Consider the following 18,907-nt stretch of genomic DNA (forward strand, 5'->3'; position numbering starts at 1 on the left):
CCCATACCCCGCGTATACGCAAAGGATGCCTTATGGATGTGTTATTAGAGCGGAAATGTTAAGTACTGTATTTCAATTATGAAACACTTTTAGGCTGGGGTACATGCAGGCGCTAAAACACCTCATGTTTGGATGAATGGAATGAACACATTTGGATACTAAAACCGAGGACGAAAACGAGGAGAAACCGAATTGTTTGTTGATAGTTTTTTTGTGTATTGATTTGAGTTGAGTTGTTTTGACTGAAGTGGGAAAGAAGGGGTCAGAGGGAGAGGGAAGGAATAGGAGAGCCAGCGGTGGAGATTCTGCTATAAACGCCAGACCAGGATTTGTGTCTGGAATCTGACCAGGATTTAGACAGAATTCCAAAATATTACAAAGGGAAAGGTTCTATGAAGAGACCGTGGTGTTCCGAGAGAGCTCGAGACTAAAAACCATGCCTGGCGCATGATGCCCATAAACCCGCTGTAGCGACCACCTGGAAACTATACAGCCCGCAAGACGCACGCACGTACCGACTCTTTTCCTCCCCTCCTGCTCGCTCTTCTCTCTTCCCTTCTTCCCTGCACGCGCGATTCGGGCTGCACTTTTGCCACGAGAATCCATCATGCGATGACTGAGCGCGCTTTGGGCACATCTACTGATTCTATTACAGGTAATACATCAACAATTACAACGATAAAAACGCCTGTTTTTGTTATTGGTTGTGTTATGTGGTTGGTTTACGCGATTCCAAAAGCAAACGAATTTCGTTTAATAATCCATTGATGTTGCTGAAACGCATGATTGAAGTTTGGAAAACAGGAATTTGAATAATTGTTCATTTCTTAAAGATGCAGTATGGCATCTGATACAGTGTGGAGAGAAAATACACGGGGACGGGAATCCCTCTATCCAAAATTACGAGGCACTGCAGCTCAGTTGGACCCCTATCTGTTGCCAAATGTTGCGAGAAATTTGGGTGACATAGGATCATAAACAAGTGTTGATCGTTGTTAAAAACAAATACAGTAAGGTAGTGTCAAAATAACTACAGATTTACGTTTAAAACTGACTTCTTGGGAGGTGAATGCATATTTGGGTGAAATCTAATAACGGATCCCGCTGCTCCCCACTATATTCTGCTCCAATATTTGGATTTAATTGTAAGCATATGTCTTGGAGACCAGAAACCCGTATAAAGAATGTTATACAATCCTGGTATAAAATCTTAATAACGAGTTTTCGTTTTTCCCCAAATATCCTTTAATCTATTTGAAATTTATGCAACGAATATGAATTTATCCATCAACAATAACAATTGTCCTCCTAAATAGAATCATCCTACACACACTTTAATGATGCCTAAATATGTAGACAAGTAGTTTTTTTGTGTGCATAATCCTTCTGTCATTCTTAAACTATGTTTATGTTTGCCCAAATATATGGAAATAATTATGGACATATACAAGTTATTATGTTGAGCGTCTTGAGACAACGTTATAGTTGAATGTTTACGCATTTCTACGTTGGTTTACGCATTTCTACGTTGGTTTACGCATTTCTACGTTGGTTTACGCATTTCTATGTTGGTTTACGCATTTCTATGTTGGTTTACGCATTTCTATGTTGGTTTACACATTTCTATGTTGGTTTACACATTTCTATGTTGGTGATGTTTACATTTCCTCCACCCCTCCATCTCAGGGGGTGAATGATGGATGAGGATGGGGGAAATCTCCCCGGTGACCTCCGCGCCAGGGACACAGAGGGGCGCTCCTCTCTCCCCAGAACTTTCATACGGCTCAACGACCTGTCTGGGGCCGGAGGAGGAGGCGTGGAACGCAGCGAGGTGGAGCCAGTATCACCGGGACCTGATGGACTCTCTACATCCGGGGAGGAGGCCTCGGCAGGCGGGGATGATGAGCTGCCTCACCCCACCCTGGCTCCCGTCGTGTTTTCTACCTGAAACAAACCACCCCTCCGAGGAGCTGGTGTCTGAAGATGGTCTGCAACCCATATCCTTTTACTTAGAAATAATAGCTGTCAGTTCACTCATGTGTGCTCTGCTTGGATCATGGGATCATCTCTTATATATCCATACCCGCACACACATCTGTGAAGGTAAGATGCACCTGCTTTTGGTTATGCGCTCATCCAATCCTCTCAGATCTACGTAAGTGCCTTGGGTTTAAGTCTTGAGGTTGATTTGGGATTCAGAGTATCTGGGAAGGTCTACAAGGCTTCATGGAGACCCATGTGAAAATTATGCCTCTTATAATCTCTCTGTCTGTTAATGTTATTGCTGGCAAAGAAGTTGGATACATTTGCCCTTAGAAGCTTATTTTAGGTCAGATTGGTGAGTTTCAAGGATAGTAACTTCAACCTGGAGTTCAACGGACATCGGGTCTTAGTTCAGGGGCCAATCCATGGCTTGCACCTATCGATTTGTCCTGCTGGATATCTGGTGACCTCATGAAATTGAGGTCAGATATGACCGAGTATGAATATTGCTCTGCAATATGGACAATATAGCATTGGCTGCAATGCCTTATGAAGAACAGAGGCCATATATTGATTGCTGTGTCTCGAGGGGTTGCAGGCCTATACTTGTTCATTTCACATTTCAAATTATTTGCACCTGATTTATTTTATAATTTAGCATTTTTCCTGATTAGAATTGATTGATTAATCATAATTACAGGAGGCGGTGAACATCGATGGCCCTCCACACACACACACACACACACCACACACACACACACACACACACACACACACACACACACACACACACACACACACACACACACACACACACACACACACACACACAAACACACGGTTTCATCAGAAGTCAGTTCTGTAGGGCTGAGAGAGGTTATGTTCTAACTCATTTCTTGATACATACCTGTGTTGTTGTTTATTGACTGCTAGCTCTGTGTTGTGTCTCTGTGTCTGCGAATGTTACAGTAGTGGAGTCTAGTCCTTTATTAAATCATACTTGAGAGAGAAACCGGTTATTGATTCAAAAGAGCACAGACCCACATTGATTTAGTTCACCCCAGAGAGGAGAGAAGAGATATAACTAGCTTGGTGTGTGTGTGTGTGTGTTTGCATTATGGCATATATGTGGAGCATACCTAGACTTCCGTGGGTTTTTTGTGTGACAGTGGCGGTGTGTGTGTGTTGCGGTGTTTAGGTAGATGCTCTTTGAGCAGCAGCCCTCTGAAGGGGAAAGAATGCTGGTTTGGCATGTGTATGTGCTGGCTTACACACACTGTGATGTCTGCTGTGGACCAGTGTGTGTGTGTGTGTGTGTGTGTGTGTGTGTGTGTGTGTGTGTGTGTGTGTGTGTGTGTGAGTTGTAACACAACCCAATAGAATTGAATTCTTTCACCTGATTATCCTCTCGCCGACCTTTATCTCCTCACCTCCAGTGTTAGTGTTTCTCCCTCCCATCAAAACTCTCAATGAGATGCTCGTCTCTCACTTCCTCTTTCTGTCTGTCTGAGTCTGTCTCTGTTTCTCCACTGTGGTTCATATATGCAGACAGTATACTCCCACACACACTCTGCATCTGCCCCCCCTTGCACTATCTCAGAACCCTTCCTCTCTGCCGTCCGTCTCCCTCAGTCTCCCTCAGTCCTTATCAGTGGTATGCGTCGTCAGTGGGGTATTTCTCTACTAGAGGTCACAGCCATTGCTCTCTCATGTCCATATCTGTAAATGCCAGCAGAGCTTCTCCTCTGTTCCCCTTCTACTCTGTATCAGAGGACCAGGGTCCTCCAGGGGCTTTAGGAGCCACAGGGAGGAACAAGGCCCCCAGAGGGAGCTCATTACCAGGGCCCCAATTTGAGGAGTGAGACCCTCCATCGCTTGGAACTCCTTTGGCACACAGCGCTCCATAGACAGACAGGCTGCTGAGGGCTACAGGCCCAGCACCCAGCCAAGAAAGAGGAAACAATCTGCAGGGAGACATTGACTGGCCAATCAGTTCTGACCTCTAATGCTTTGATGTTGTGCTTGTGCTCTATGAGACACGACACATTCTTTGTTCACCAGGACCCCTGTTAACTGCAGTGACATTGACATTAGGGGGAACCTGTGCCGTACAAAACAGAGGGACAAGTGGTTGTGATGTGGCGGTAGGTAATTGAGGGGATGCTAAGTTGGCCTTTGGAGAAGTCGGAGAGGCCAAACAATGTGAGAATATACAGACCGAGCGTCTAGAGCGGGAACTGGCTGCCTGCTAAATCCCTGCTTAGAGAAACAGAGGGGGAGGGAGGGAGGAAAAGAGAGATAGAGAGCGAGAGAGCGGTAAAGAGAGAGATGGAGGGGGGAGAGAAGGAGAGAGAGAGAGAGAGAGAGAGAGAGAGAGAGAGAGGGGCGGGGGGAGAGTAGAAGAGAGAGAGAGAGAGAGAGAGATAGAGGGGCGGGGGGGAGAGTAGAAGAGAGAGAGAGAGAGAAAGAGAGAGGGATGTCACTACAATTATTTGACCCGCTGTGCTGCTATATGATGGCGATGTTTAACATGGTTGCAGTGTAGCCGAGACTTAAGTGTGTGTGTGTGTGTGTGTGTGTCCAGGGCTGGGTGGCTGTTATTTTGATGTATCTGCTCCATGTTTTGCCCTTTCTGTGTTTCTGTAGCGATTTAGGAAAAGGTCAGCGGTTGTGTAATACTTTATAATCTAACTGAGATCGATCTGTCTCTGTACCCCCCACAGAGCTTGTGTGTGTGTGTGTATGCGTGTGTGCTACTGAAGTCTCATCGCTGTTCAGGATTATGAGAGAAAACTCACATAGTGTACATACCACCACACCGGGGCACACTAGAGCCAAAACTCTCCCAAACAGGGTTAGGACTCAAGAGTGAGCTGATCCTAGATCAGTGTCTATGGGCAGGATCTACAGGCAGCCCCTGGTGTCCCCTGACGGCCCCTGGCTATTGTATCCAGGGCCAGGCTGAGGTAATTAGGACCCCTGGACACTCACACTGGCATTTAGACCTTAATGAAGGACCCCCAGGGTGTCTACATTGAGTGATGTGGGGCCCGGCGCGTTGCCAGTGTGAAATTCCCCCTCCTGGTTTTGCTAATGATGACTGCATGTGTTGGGGAGTATGGGGAGAGAGGTCTCTGACACACACACACACACACGACTCCCGTAGATGTCTCCTCTCTGTCGGACAGCAGGGTGGTGCCAAGGCCATCCTCTAAACATGGAGGAAAGGAGAGTGGGAACACATCCACATCCTCTCCCTCTCTGTCCTTCCTTGCTCTCTCTCACTTGCTCTCCGTCTCACAAACCCCCCCCCCCCCCTCTTCTTCACACACACTCTCTCTCTCCATCCTTCATCCTCCCTCCTCTTTCTCTTCCTCCCCCATCTCTCTCCCTCCATGTCCCCTACTGATTTAGTACCAGAGGGTTGTGTAGTCCAGTCTGCAGAGAGCGAGCGAGTGAGCTGACCGATGGCTCTCCTCTCCCTACCACTCTATCATTGTTTTGGCTGCGGTGAGAACTTAGCGCCTCACGCTAGCTCCCATGCTAATGATTTATCACCAGTCAATGGCGTTTCAGCAAGCTTGCTGCCTTCATCAGGGTTACTCTGTTATTGCACTGGTAGACTGATACGGGCCAGTATTGAAGGACACACAGTAATTGATTTGTTTTAGAGTCCCAACACTTTGGACATTAGGTCTTAATCAATTATGGATGTTGATATGCTTTGTTTTTACGTCTCCCTTTGCTTCTTCTCTTTCCCTTTGAATCTCAACAGTTGTGTGTATTACGCTGCATTCGGAAAGTATTCAGACCCCTTGACTTTTTCCACATTTTATTATGTTACAGTCTTATTCTAAAATAGATTTTTCTTTTTCTTTACACACAATACCCCATAATGACAAAGCAAAAACATGTATTTTTCTGCAAATGTATTAAAAATAAAAAACTTATATCACATTTACATGTATACAGACCCTTTACTCAGTACTTTGTTGAAGCACCTTTGGCAGCGATTACAGCCTCAAGTCTTCTTGGGTATGACGCTAGAAGCTTGGCACACCTTCATTTGGGGAGTATGTCCCATTCTTCTTTGCAGATCCTCTCAAGCTCGGTCAGGTTGGATAGGGAGCGTCGCTGCACAGCTATTTTCAGGTCTCTCCAGAGATGTTCGATCGGGTTCAAGTCCGGGCTCTGGCTGGGCCACTCAAGGACATTCAGGGACTTGTCCCGAAGCCACTCCTGTGTTGTCTTGGCTGTATGCTTAGGGTCGTTGTCCTGTTGGAAGGTGAACCTTTACCCCAGTCTGAGGTCCTGAGCGCTTTGGAGTAGGTTTTCATAAAGAAACTCTCTGTACTTTGCTCCGTTCATCCTGACTAGTCTCCCTGCCGCTGAAAAACATCCTTACAGCATGATGCTGCCACCACCATGCTTCACCATAGGGATGGTGCCAGGTTTCCTCCAGACTTGACGCTAGGCATTCAGTCCAAAGAGTTCCATTTTGGTTTCATCACACCAGAGAATTTTGTTTCACGTGGTCTGAGAGTCCTTTAGGTGCCTTTTGGCAAACTCTAAGCGGGCTGTTATGTGCCTTTTACTGAGGAGTGGCTTCCATCTGGCCACTGGCATAAAGGGCTGATTGGTGGAATGCTGCAGAGATTGTTGTCTTTCTGGAAGGTTCTCCCATCTCCACACAGGAACTCTGTAGCTCTTTCAGAGTGACCATCGGGTTCTTAGTCACTTCTCTGACCAAGGCTCTTCTCCCCCGAATGCTCAGTTTGGCCGGGCGGCCAGCTCTAGGAAGTGTCTTGGTGGTTCCAAACTTCTTCCTTGTAACAATGATGGAGGCCACTGTGTTCTTGGGGATGTTCAATGCTGCAAACATTTTTTTGTACTCTTCCCCAGATCTGTGCCTCAATACAATTCTTTCTCTGAGCTCTACGGACAATTCCTTCCACCTCATGGCTTGGTTTTTGCTCTTACATGCATTGTCAACTTTGGGACCTTATATAGACAGGTGTGTGCCTTTCCAAATCATATCCAATCAATTGAATTTACCACAGGTGTAGTACTCCAATGAAGTTCTAGAAATATCTCAAGGATGATCAATGGAAACAGGATGCACCTGAGCTAAATTTCGAGTCTCATAGCAAAGAGAGAGAGAGAGAGAGAGAGAGACAGAGAGAGAGAGAGAGAGAGAGAGAGAGAGAGAGAGAGAGAGAGAGAGAGAGAGAGACAGAGAGAGAGAGAGAACAGAGAGAGAGAGAGAGAGAGAGAGAGAGAGAGACAGAGAGAGAGAGAGAGAGAGAGAGCGAGAGAGAGAGAGAGAGCGAGAGAGACAGAGAGAGAGGAGAGAGAGAGAGAGAGAGAGAGAGAGAGAGAGAGAGAGAGAGAGAGAGACAGAGAGAGAGAGAGAGAGAGAGAGAGACAGAGAGAGAGAGAGAGAGAGAGAGGGAGAGAGAGAGAGAGAGAGAGGGAGAGAGAGAGAGAGAGAGAGTGAGAGAGGTGAGAGAGAGAGAGAGAGAGGAGAGAGGAGAGAGAGAGAGAGAGAGAGAGAAGAGAGAGAGAGAGAGAGAGAGAGAGAGAGAGAGAGAGAGAGAGAGAGAGAGAGAGAGAGAGAGAGAGAGAGAGAGAGAGAGAGAGAGAGAGAGAGAGAGAGAGAGAGAGAGAGAGAGAGAGAGAGAGAGAGAGTGAAAGGGATAATGTGTCTTTTTTTTGTGATATGTTTTTTTATTGTTGACAGTTGTTGCTTAAGTAACAGGAACATATATTATCCATTGACAGTAAAGTATATTATATGAATATGCACAAAAGGGGAAAAAAACGAAAGAAAGGTGTCTCACGGCCCTAAAGGGATACTTCGGGATTTTGGCAATGAAGCCAGTTATCTACTTCCCTAGAGTCAGATGAACTCATGGACACTATCTGTATGTCTCTGCATCCAGTATGAAGGAAGTTAGAGGTAGTTTTGTGAGTCAATGCTAACTAGCGTTAGCACAATGATAGTCAGTTAGCGCGCAGAGACATCAGGGGGGGGGGGGACTAAGCTAGCATATGGAATTGTTTTAAGATGGTCATATCAAGGATGCATTTAACTTTTTGATTTGGCATTTTTGGAGCCTTTTAGCTATACAAATTATTTGTTGAAACATTGAATTTGGTTGTAATGCAATTAGCGCATATAATAACACATTGAACAGATTCATACATGGAAAAACAGAAGGTCAAAAAATAAATATGTTTGTTTTAAAGTGTTTGTCCTGTATCTGAGAGATATGAGAAAGATTATAACATTATTTTTAGTTATTTTTAGCCCATATTTTACAAAAACATTTGGGCACTAAACTACTTCCATAGGTACTGATACCGGGCTACCTTCAGACGAGTGTTGTGAGGCTGGTGAGCGTCTAAGAGCAAAACAACAACACCATGTACGTGTTTGTGTCTCAGCTTTCCATAGTGGGGTCATATTGTATTGTATTTTGCATCGTATTATGTATGTGATACGTGGTTGGGATACGACTGTGATATGTGTTTGTCTTGCCTGGGTATCTTAAGAGTAATGCACTGGCTGTTGGTCGCGCTGGATGGGAGCATCTGCTGAATTACTAAATTGTAATGTAAATGTAGTGCTATGTATATTTATGTATTTTATTTGTTGTGTTGTTTACTGTTTGGACCCCGGAAAGAGTAGCTGCTGCCTCGGTAGCTGCTAAATGGGGATCCTAATAAATAATAAAATAATAAATATTAGTGTGTAGCCCAAACTGTTCGGACACTACAGAAAGAAGTTGGCAGATCGGCGGTACTGGTTTCAGACGAGTCCTTTGATGCTTGTAGGGGTCGTAGAGCAACACGGAGAACATCATCGTACTCACACTTACTTGGCATAGGCAGGTTGTACTAGGCTCTGACCATCCTCCCCATCCTCCATCAAACTGTGCAAGTCGGATTGCTATACCATATGATGAGGTTAGCGGATACGTAAAATACCTATCCAGGCGTTGTTAGATCTGGCAGGCATCAGCAACACCTGGGCAGAGGAACGTGACCAGAACCTGGACAAACCTTGGATCAACAATCTATGGGGAGAAAGCCTAATAAATAACCTTCAGCAAAAATACATAAAACAGCCACAAAACCTCAATATACGATGTTCTCATTATCACTTAGCAGACATTAACGACGATGAACATCATTTTAAGGCAGACTTATATACCTTTGAATTCTCATCACAGCAAAAAAAATCCAGTAATGACATGTATGGTGCTATTTCCAAACCAAAACAGAAGAGTGGTGCGCTCGCACCTGTGCCCACCAATACTGGCACGCATTCGCGCAAGCTCTAGGACGCACAGTGGAGCACGTGACAAGCCGGTGCGGTGAGGAGCGGGAACACAAAACAATCAGCGATATGAAAATGAAATTAGATGAAATTAAAGAAAACATCTACCACGTAAGTGTCTGAATAATGTTTATGAGTTCCTAAACACCGCATCCACTCAGACGATCAGACAGCAGACAAATGACATGAAAGAAACAAATGTTTGCTTGACAAAATAAACTGGCAATATTAGCGAACTGAAACCACGTAGCCTTTAACATGAAAGAGAGCTGTAAAATGAACATCTGGGCTTTGGAAAAACCGCATTGGTGAATTCATAACTTGTTGGGGAAATGAAATACAGGATAGATAGATGAGCATGAAACTATTCCAAGGGACAAATGCACGTTGGGGATGGAGCGGTAAGAGGAACAGATAGAGGTAGTGTGTATGTATCCGATAAGTCTATAAAACAATGAAAGGTGAAGGGAACACTCAGCTAATCAGCAGAACATGTATTGAGCTCTTCTTCCTCTCTTCCTCTTCTCCTCGAGTTAAACGCCTCGTGTTGGCTCGAGAGAGAGAGAAATAAGAGTGTGAGAGGAGGAGATAGAGGAAAGAAAGGCCTCCAATTGGAGAGTAGATTGGGGTTTCAGAGAGCATTTTTAAGAGGTTAAAAATTAGGCCTGTACAAGTGGAGGCTGGTAGAAGGAGCTATAGGAGGACGGTTGATTGTAATGGCTGAAATGGAATGAAAGGAACGGAGTCAAACATGTGCTTTCCATATGTTTGATGCGTTCGATAGCGCTCCATTGATTTTATTCCAGCCATTACAATGAACCGTCCTCCTATAGCTCCTCCCACCAGCCTCCACTGCCCTGTACCCAGCTACTTTATTTTCATATTTTCTCCCTCCTTTTCCTTTCCTCTCTCTTTTCTCTCTCGAAATTCGTGTCTTCCCCCTCTCTATCCCACCTCTCCCTACTCTCTCTGTTCCTCTGGAGAATTTCATGCGTCTTGAAATTCTTGATGCCTGAGTCTGATCATTGCTGAGAAATGCTATGCTTATCACAGGTGTGGGCGTGTCTGTGTGCAGTGTGAGAACTACAGTACAGGATGTATGTGTCATGTATATATGTAAGTATGGTAATGACAAACGCTCTCTCCATCCCTCTAGAGGGTTGCTACATGGCATAGCCAGTCGCATGCAGTATAGCATTACCATTGTTTGTTTAACTATTTATATGTCGCTACGCACACAACGATCCCCTGTAGGTGGTGTGTGATGTATGTGTGTGATTCACATGGCGTGCAGACTGCAGATCTCCCTGCTATGTATTTTGGATGTGTTTGTTTTCAAAAATATGTGTTTGAGTGTGTGTTTGTTTGGGAAAAACGAGGGGAGTAAGGGGCAATCTGATACACACCCTACTTCAAAGGATATTAGAACCCTACTGTTGTCAGCAGCGGTGTGGGTTTGTGTGGGTTTGTGTGCATGTGTGTGTGTGCGTGGAGATGCTAGCCCAGCGATTGCCTTGGATGTGTTGGCCACAACACTCAACACTTTGAACAATGTTATGCAACCAACAAAGACTTCAAGACTCATTTCAAGGACTGATTCAACACAGACACATATTCCTGTTCATCAGTCAGTGTATGTGTGTTCTATAGCAGGTAAAAGAGGGCTATTCATTAAGAACAGGCCCCTTACTGAGTTCTGTATTCACATGTCTGTGCTACTGTGTTACTGACACCTCTCTCTCGTCCTTATTCCCTCTTTCTGTCGACCTCTCTCGCTATCTCTCTCTCTCTCCCTCTCTCTGTCTACATCTGCCGCTATCGCTCTCTCTCTCTCTCTCCCTCTCTCCCTCTCTCTCCCCTCTCACTCCCTCTCTCACTCCCACTCTCTCTCCCCCTCTCTCTCTCTCCTCTCTCTCTCCCCCTCTCTCTCTCTCCCCCTCTCACTCCCACTCTCTCTCCCCCTCTCTCTCTCCCTCTCTCTGTCTACATCTGCCGCTATCGCTCTCTCTCTCTCCCTCTCTCCCTCTCACTCCCTCTCGCTCTCCCTCTCTCTCTCCCTCTCTCACTCCCTCTCTCTCTCCCCCTCTCTCTCTCCCCCTCTCTCTCTCTCCCCCTCTCTCTCTCTCCCCCTCTCTCTCTCCCCCTCTCTCTCTCTCCCCCTCTCTCTCTCTCCCCCTCTCTCTCTCTCCCCCTCTCTCCCAATGTTCAGATCACAGGAGTTGTTATTCACACATTAATTGGCACATCCAGTGTTGTCGCCACTGATTCACACACACACACACACACACACACACACACACACACACACACACACACACACACACACACACACACACACACACACACACACACTGATTTACTGTGTCAGGTGGTTGTCATGGCAGGTAATCCTGTCTCTCACTGCAGTCAATTAATCATTATACATTTTGGGCTTCAGGTCCAGCACAGTTGGTCAATCTGCAAAAGTGTTTGTTCATGTGTGTGTACATGCCTTTATGTATGCAGGTGTGTCTGTCTGTCTGTCTGTCTGTCTGAGCACTGTATGAAGATACGCAACGCATTAAACTTCTAACTGATGAGCCTATATACAGTGGGGAGAACAAGTATTTGATACACTGCCGATTTTGCAGGTTTTCCTACTTACAAAGCATGTAGAGGTCTGTAATTTTTTATCTTAGGTACACTTCAACTGTGAGAGACGGAATCTAAAACAAAAATCCAGATAATCACATTATATACATTTTAAGTAATTAATTTGCACTTTATTGGATGACATAAGAATTTGATCACCTACCAACCAGTAAGAATTCTGGCTCTCACAGACCTGTTAATTTTTTTTAAGAAGCCCTCCTGTTCTCCACTCATTACCTGTATTAACTGCACCTGTTTGAACTCGTTAACTGTATAAAAGACACCTGTCCACACACTCAATCAAACAGACTCCAACCTCTCCACAATGTCCAAGACCAGAGAGCTGTGTAAGGACATCAGGGATAAAATTGTAGACCTGCACAAGGCTGGGATGGGCTACAGGACAATAGGCAAGCAGCTTGGTGAGAAGGCAACAACTGTTGGCGCAATTATTAGAAAATGGAAGAAGTTCAAGATGACGGTCAATCACCCTCGGTCTGGGGCTCCATGCAAGATCTCACCTCGTGGGGCATCAATGATCATGAGGAAGGTGAGGGATCAGCCCAGGACTACACGGCAGGACCTGGTCAATGACCTTGAAGAGAGCTGGGACCACAGTCTCAAAGAAAACCATTAGTAACACACTACGCCGTCATGGATTAAAATCCTGCAGCGCACACAAGGTCCCCCTACTCAAGCCAGCGCATGTCCAGGCCCGTCTGAAGTTTGCCAATGACCATCTGGATGATCCAGAGGAGGAATGGGAGAAGGTCATGTGGTCCGATGAGACAAAAATAGAGCTTTTTGGGGTAAACTCCACTCGCCGTGTTTGGAAGAAGAAGAAGGATTAGTACAACCCCAAGAACACCATCCCAACCGTGAAGCATGTAGGTGGAAACATCATTCTTTGGGGATGCTTTTCTGCAAAGGGGACAGGACTACTGCACCATATTGAGGGGAGGATGGATGGGGCCATGTATCGCGAGATCTTGGCCAACAACCTCCTTCCCTCAGTAAGAGCATTGAAGATGGGTCGTGGCTGGGTCTTCCAGCATGACAACGACCCGAAACACACAGCCAGGGCAACTAAGGAGTGGCTCCGTAAGAAGCATCTCAAGGCCCTGGAGTGTCCTAGCCAGTCTCCAGACCTGAACCCAATAGAACATCTTTGGAGGGAGCTGAAAGTCCGTATTGCCCAGCGACAGCCCCGAAACGTGAAGGATCAGGAGAAGGTCTGTATGGAGGAGTGGGCCAAAATCCCTGCTGCAGTATGTGCAAACCTGGTCAAGAACTACAGGAAACGTATGATCTCTGTAATTGCAAACAAAGGTTTCTGTACCAACTATTAAGTTCTGCTTTTCTGATGTATCAAATACTTATCTCATGCAATGAATTGCAAATTAATTACTTAAAAATCATACAATGTGATTTTCTGGATTTTTGTTTTAGATTCTGTCTCTCACAGTTGAAGTGTACCTATGATAAAAAAATTACAGACCCCTACATGCTCTGTAATTAGGAAAACCCGCAAAATCGGCAGTGATTCTAATACTTGTTCTCCCCACTGTATCTCCCCCATGATGTGACAATACTCATGACACCATGTTCACTATGTAATACTTCCACCAGTACTGGCCATAATACTCTCTGTAGCAGGCAGGGGATCTTACAGTGTATGAGTTACTGAAGAACAGAGTTTCTCTGACCTGTCAGCATTTGTGTGTGTGTATTGTGTGTGTGTTTGTGCCCTTGTGTTGTCAGTGTTTGAGAAATGTGTCTCTTTGCATTTTGACTTAAGTGAGGCACACGGTGTAACTATTCGGCTATGTGTGCTACGTGAATGCGTGTGTATCTCTGTGTGTGTGTGTGTGTGTGTGTGTGTGTGTGTCTGTGTATGGATGTGTGTGTGTTCTTCTGGGTGGGTATGGGAATGTGTGTGTGCTGGTATTTGTTGTTGTATTTCTTTATTTGTCTTGTCAGACATGTGTAGTGCTCTTCCCCCATGACTCTAGTGGCCTAGTTAACAAATGAACATGAAGCCAGTTAAAACCACAGACTGACTCCCTATTATGTGAGGGAGGAGAGGTAGGGAGGGAGGGTGCCAGGGAGGGGAGAAGGAGAGTGGGAGGAGGGAGAGGGAGGATCAAATGAGAAAGCCAGGGAAGGGAGAGACGGAGGGGATGTCAAGAGAGGAAGAGCGGAGAAGTAGCAAGTAAAAGAATGTTAAAAGAGAGAGAAACCGAGACGGACAAAGAGGGAGAAAGAGAGAAAATAGAGAGATACCTTTACTGATGTGTTTGCATCAGTCCCTTCCCGTCTGTCTGTGTGTCTGTCCCGCTCCCTGTACGCGTGTGTCTGTCCCTCACTCAGTGCTTGTGTGTGTCTGACCCTCTCTGTGTGTGTCCCTCTGAGGGCATTCCTCATTCCTCGATTTCAAACCCCCCCTTCGCTCTTTTTCTCCCCTTTTCCCTTTTCCCCCTTACTCTTTCCGTCTCTCCCCCACGACTGCCTCTCCTACCCCTGCTGTCTTTTCCTTTCTCCTCTATTCTCCCTCCTAACCTCTCTCTTTCTCCATCTTTCCCCTATTCTCCCTCCCTTCCTCCTTCCTCTCTCTCGACGTCCCTCCCTCCCTCCTCTCTCTCTGTGGGCTGCCTGTGTCGTGAGATGGCTGTTAGTTTATGTAGGCTTCTAGCCAGGATTTTCATACCAGCTTTTTCTCATTAAACCATTGTAGGAGAGGAGAGGGGGCTTGGATGCACAGAATGGCATGAGAGGGGTATGAGGAGCGGGAGGAGAAGAAGGAGAGGGGGCAAGATGGGGGAGAGAGGGAGAAGGAGGAGAGGAGAAGGAGAGGAAGGAGAAGAGTGGTGATGAAGAGACGGGGGAAAGGGAGGAAGAGAGGGAGCGATAGGGGGAGGGAGGAGGAGAGGGAGCAATAGGGGGGAGGGAGGAGGAGAGGGAGCGATAGGGGGGAGGGAGCGATAGGGGGAGGGAGGAGGAGAGGGAGCGATAGGGGGGAGGGAGGAGGAGAGGGAGCGATAGGGGGGAGGGAGGAGGAGAGGGAGTGATAGGGGGGAGGGAGGGGGAGTGGGAGCGATAGGGGGAGGGAGGAGGAGTGGGAGCGATAGGGGGGAGGGAGGAGGAGAGGGAGTGATAGGGGGTGAGGGAGGAGGAGAGGGAAGGATAGGGGGGAGGAAGGAGGAGAGGGAGCGAAAGGGGGTGAGGGAGGAGGAGAGGGAAGGATAGGGGGGAGGAAGGAGGAGAGGGAGCGATAGGGGGGTGAGGGAGGAGGAGAGGGAGCGATAGGGGGTGAGGGAGGAGGAGAGGGAGCGTTTGGGGGGGGAGGGAGGAGGAGAGGGAGCCATAGGGGGGCGAGGGAGGAGGAGAGGGAGCAATAGGGGGTGAGGGAGGAGGAGAGGGAGAATGTACAGTATGTATGGTTTAACGTGCTATACTTGTATTGGGCATCTGAATCTGGTTACCTTGCCTCGCTTAGCTCTGTCTGCGTGCCCAGACTTACCTAATACCTAAACCCCCCTCGCTCCTTTATTTCTCTCGCTCCCCCTTCATTCGCTCTCTCTTACTCCTCCCCCTTCTCCTTTCCCTCTTTAGCCATACTTTCCCTCCTACTTTATTTTAGTCAGACCTATTTGTTCTTTGATTTCCTTTTAAATAGGGGCCCCTCTTGTTTTGTTCTCCCTCCCTCCTTCTCTCTCTAGTCATATTAACCCATTTCACAACAAGCTAACAGGCAGACTGGTAGCTGTTTTATACTTCCTTTCTGCGCTCTGGTTTTTATTTTCAGGTGTATTTTATTCTTCCTCTCTTCTGTCCTCCCTCACTCTTTGTCTGAGCATATCTCCTAGCCTGATTGAGGTGATTTAGGTACACATTTTCAAATATGGACAGTCCAGGGATATTTTATCCCCGAAATGACCACACCAGACACTTTTGGTCGACATAAATAGGAAACAAATACAATAACAGTAGGCTACACCAACATTAGTTTCCGTTCGTACAAAGTGTGGGGTAAAGTGCCACAGTAGATGTGCCGTGGTAAACTATTTCTATTTTACGGAAGGTTTGTCAAATAGATTAGTCTGACATTAGTCTGTGAAAAAAGGTTGTTCTGATGACAATACCAACCAGAGGGCGAACAAACTGCATCTTTGATATCTTGAAAGACTTTGGTTGCGAGCAGGACTGGGGCAACGCCGACATCTTTTAGGGAGCGGTAATTAGGTAACCAATAATGGTTGCAATTAAGATCAGCTATGCAGGGGGGGGGGGGATTTAGCACATATTGATGGTTTAACGAGACATCGGGCTCTATTCGATCAGATCCGCTTTAGCCGACATCGGCATAGCAATTTGTTTTGGCAGTGTCGGAGGTGGAACGCCGTTAGAACTGTCCAATCCACAAGTTTCTCCTGGCGTTATACCTAAGCCGGACATTGCCATTGGCTGCACAGAGTCGCATTAAGAGAAGTCCCATGCAGCCTTGTTTACATGTTGGAACACTGGAATGTGTGATGTAATCTACACATTGATTAAGCTCATAGAAACCCTCATTATTTTATTGAATGATTTTCAGTTTGAGCGTCACTATTTATGTATAGTCTCCACTTTCTCGTCCCCAAAATAAAAGAATAATAATCCTGATATGCAGGTGTCGGCTATCGCCGGTTAACGCTAAACACTTGATCTGATTGAATCGAGGCCATCAGCTGGCGATAATCTAGTGCCATCAATGGTTGCAATAGGCCCCATATTTGATTATATTCCAATAGGCTACATTCTGACTAACCATTAGCCTATCCATTGTCACATAATGAAAGGAGTGGAAGCTGATGATAGCCTACTGTGTTTCCCTGGCTGAGTTGATGAGCTCAGTTGATTGACAGATGTAAGCCTACTGTAGAATGATAAACTCTCCTTCAGTGTGGTTGCTCCACCACATTTTATTGTTAGGCTGTGTATAATTTGTCACTTTAGTTCTGGTCTTTGGTGCGGATTGAAAGCCTGTAATGTATGGCTTTAATAGTTCATTTCATAAAAAGCTGTCAAAATGTTTATGCATTTAAGCCTATCCAAAGGATGAGTCGAGCCGGGACACTTTTCTTTGATGTGTAAATTATCAGACTGTTCGTTTTACTTCTTGAAAACATTTACATAAATGCAATTAACTTGTTGGCCTAATTTAGGATATAGGCCAGGGCTCTCCAACCCTGTTCCTGGAGAGCTTCCCTCCTGTTGGTTTCTTCCGACAATCCTTGCTCCTCTCCCCCATGAATCTGTCATCATCATCCATAACTTGTTAATATGATGAAAACGAGTCTCTTTTTGTCAAACCACTCACCCCCATCAGGATTCAAACTTGTGAAAGGGTTCATGTGTTAAGCCTAAACACCACAGGAGTAAAATTAGGTTATTCTCAATTAAGAGAAAGGCCTTCATTTATACATTTTAAGATCAATTTTACATCAAAAATGGAACGTTGGGACAAAGTTGTTTTGATTGTAAATCAAGGAAGTAATTCAAGACAGAATTGTTGGAAGACGTGAGAATGACAAATATACGCTAATTGTTTGAAATCAGTGCACATACAGTAGCACACGTGTTTATACAATGGAGCATTCAAAGACCGACACGAATTGATCTCAATGTAATTAAAGTATTCAGCTAAGGGCTTTTGTGACTTGAGTGAATCGAGGAAGGGAAGAATACTGTCGACTAATAAATCATTGAAATTGATTCTGTATAAGCTTGAAAAATAGTAATACAGTTAAATAAACACCACAGACAAACAAATAATTACAATGATATATAATTAACTGAAAAAGGAGAGAGACTGATCGCTGGCTCCATCAGAAGGAGGAGGAGCAGAGGACAGGGTGCTGACTGAGGAACATCCCAAGCATAGATGTAGTGTATGTGGAGGATGGACAGAGGCCCAGCCAAGCACAGGTGTGGAGGTCCCAGACGGAGACCCAGATGGGCTGGGTTGTCACCTCCGGAGCAGTACAGTCCTTCTGGCTGAATTCCTCCAGAGATATAGCCCTGGTGCACTCTCTTTCAGAACGGTGTCTCCTGAAGTGGCAAGCATCCTTCAATCGAATCAAATCCCAATTTCTTCTTCATATACACCGGGTACAGCGGGGTGTAAATGGTGCAATGAAATGCTTACCTGCAAGCTACCTGTCAACAGTCCAGTGAAATATCAAAATGAACAACAATTACACTAAGACAAGTGGTAAACGAATATGAAAGGTTATAAAGTAGAAGTAAAACTAGCAGTAACGGTATGTACTATAAAATGTGCCATTGTCAACAAGTAGATCAAGTGAGCAGTACAAATAAAATGTAATAAATAATAGCAGCCATGTGTGTGTGTGTGTGCCTCTGTGTGTGTGCCTCTGTGTGTGCGTGTGTGTGTGTGTGTGTGTGTGTGTGTGTGTGTGTGTGTGTGTGTGTGTGTGTGTGTGTGTGTGTGTGTGTGTGTGTGCCTCTGTGTGTGTGCCTCTGTGTGTGCGTGTGTGTGTGTGCCTCTGTGTGTGTGCCTCTGTGTGTGCGTGCGTGCGTGTGTGTGTGTGCCTGTGTGAGTGTGTGTGTGTGTGTGTGTGTGTGTGCCTCTGTGTGTGTGTGTGTGTGTGTGCCTCTGTGTGTGTGCCTCTGTGTGTGCGTGCGTGCGTGCGTGTGTGTGTGTGCCTGTGTGAGTGTGTGTGTGTGTGTGTGTGTGCCTCTGTGTGTGTGTGTGTGTGTGCGCAGCGATAGGTAGTGAGTAACAGGTGGGGGACAAGTTGTTCAGAGGATCCCTGGTTGGAGCCCAGGTTGGGAGAAGGAGAGGGAGGGTTTTAATATTCAAGGCAAATGTTATTTGTCACAGACTCATGTTTAGCAGAAGTTATCGCGGGTGTCGCGAAATGCTTGTGTTTCTAGCTCCAACAGTGC

The 18,907-nt window shown here is 45.9% G+C and overlaps 1 long non-coding RNA gene across 2 annotated transcripts in view; it reads left to right on the top strand.

Annotated features, from left to right (window-relative positions):
• The first annotated feature begins 8,749 nt into the window (after positions 1 to 8,749).
• The window catches only part of LOC116357455 (uncharacterized), a 15,831-nt gene continuing 5,673 nt past the window's right edge, over positions 8,750 to 18,907 (top strand). Inside the window, exon 1 of one of the 2 annotated variants that reach the window (XR_004205438.1) lies at positions 8,750 to 9,436. This is a non-coding gene — a long non-coding RNA (uncharacterized LOC116357455). Of the gene's footprint in view, positions 9,437 to 10,248; positions 10,442 to 18,907 lie in introns of those variants that run through there. The other variant, XR_004205439.1, reaches the window with a different exon arrangement.

The sequence above is a fragment of the Oncorhynchus kisutch genome, linkage group LG25, assembly GCF_002021735.2.
Source record: "Oncorhynchus kisutch isolate 150728-3 linkage group LG25, Okis_V2, whole genome shotgun sequence".
NCBI classification, from domain to species: Eukaryota; Metazoa; Chordata; class Actinopteri; order Salmoniformes; family Salmonidae; genus Oncorhynchus; species Oncorhynchus kisutch.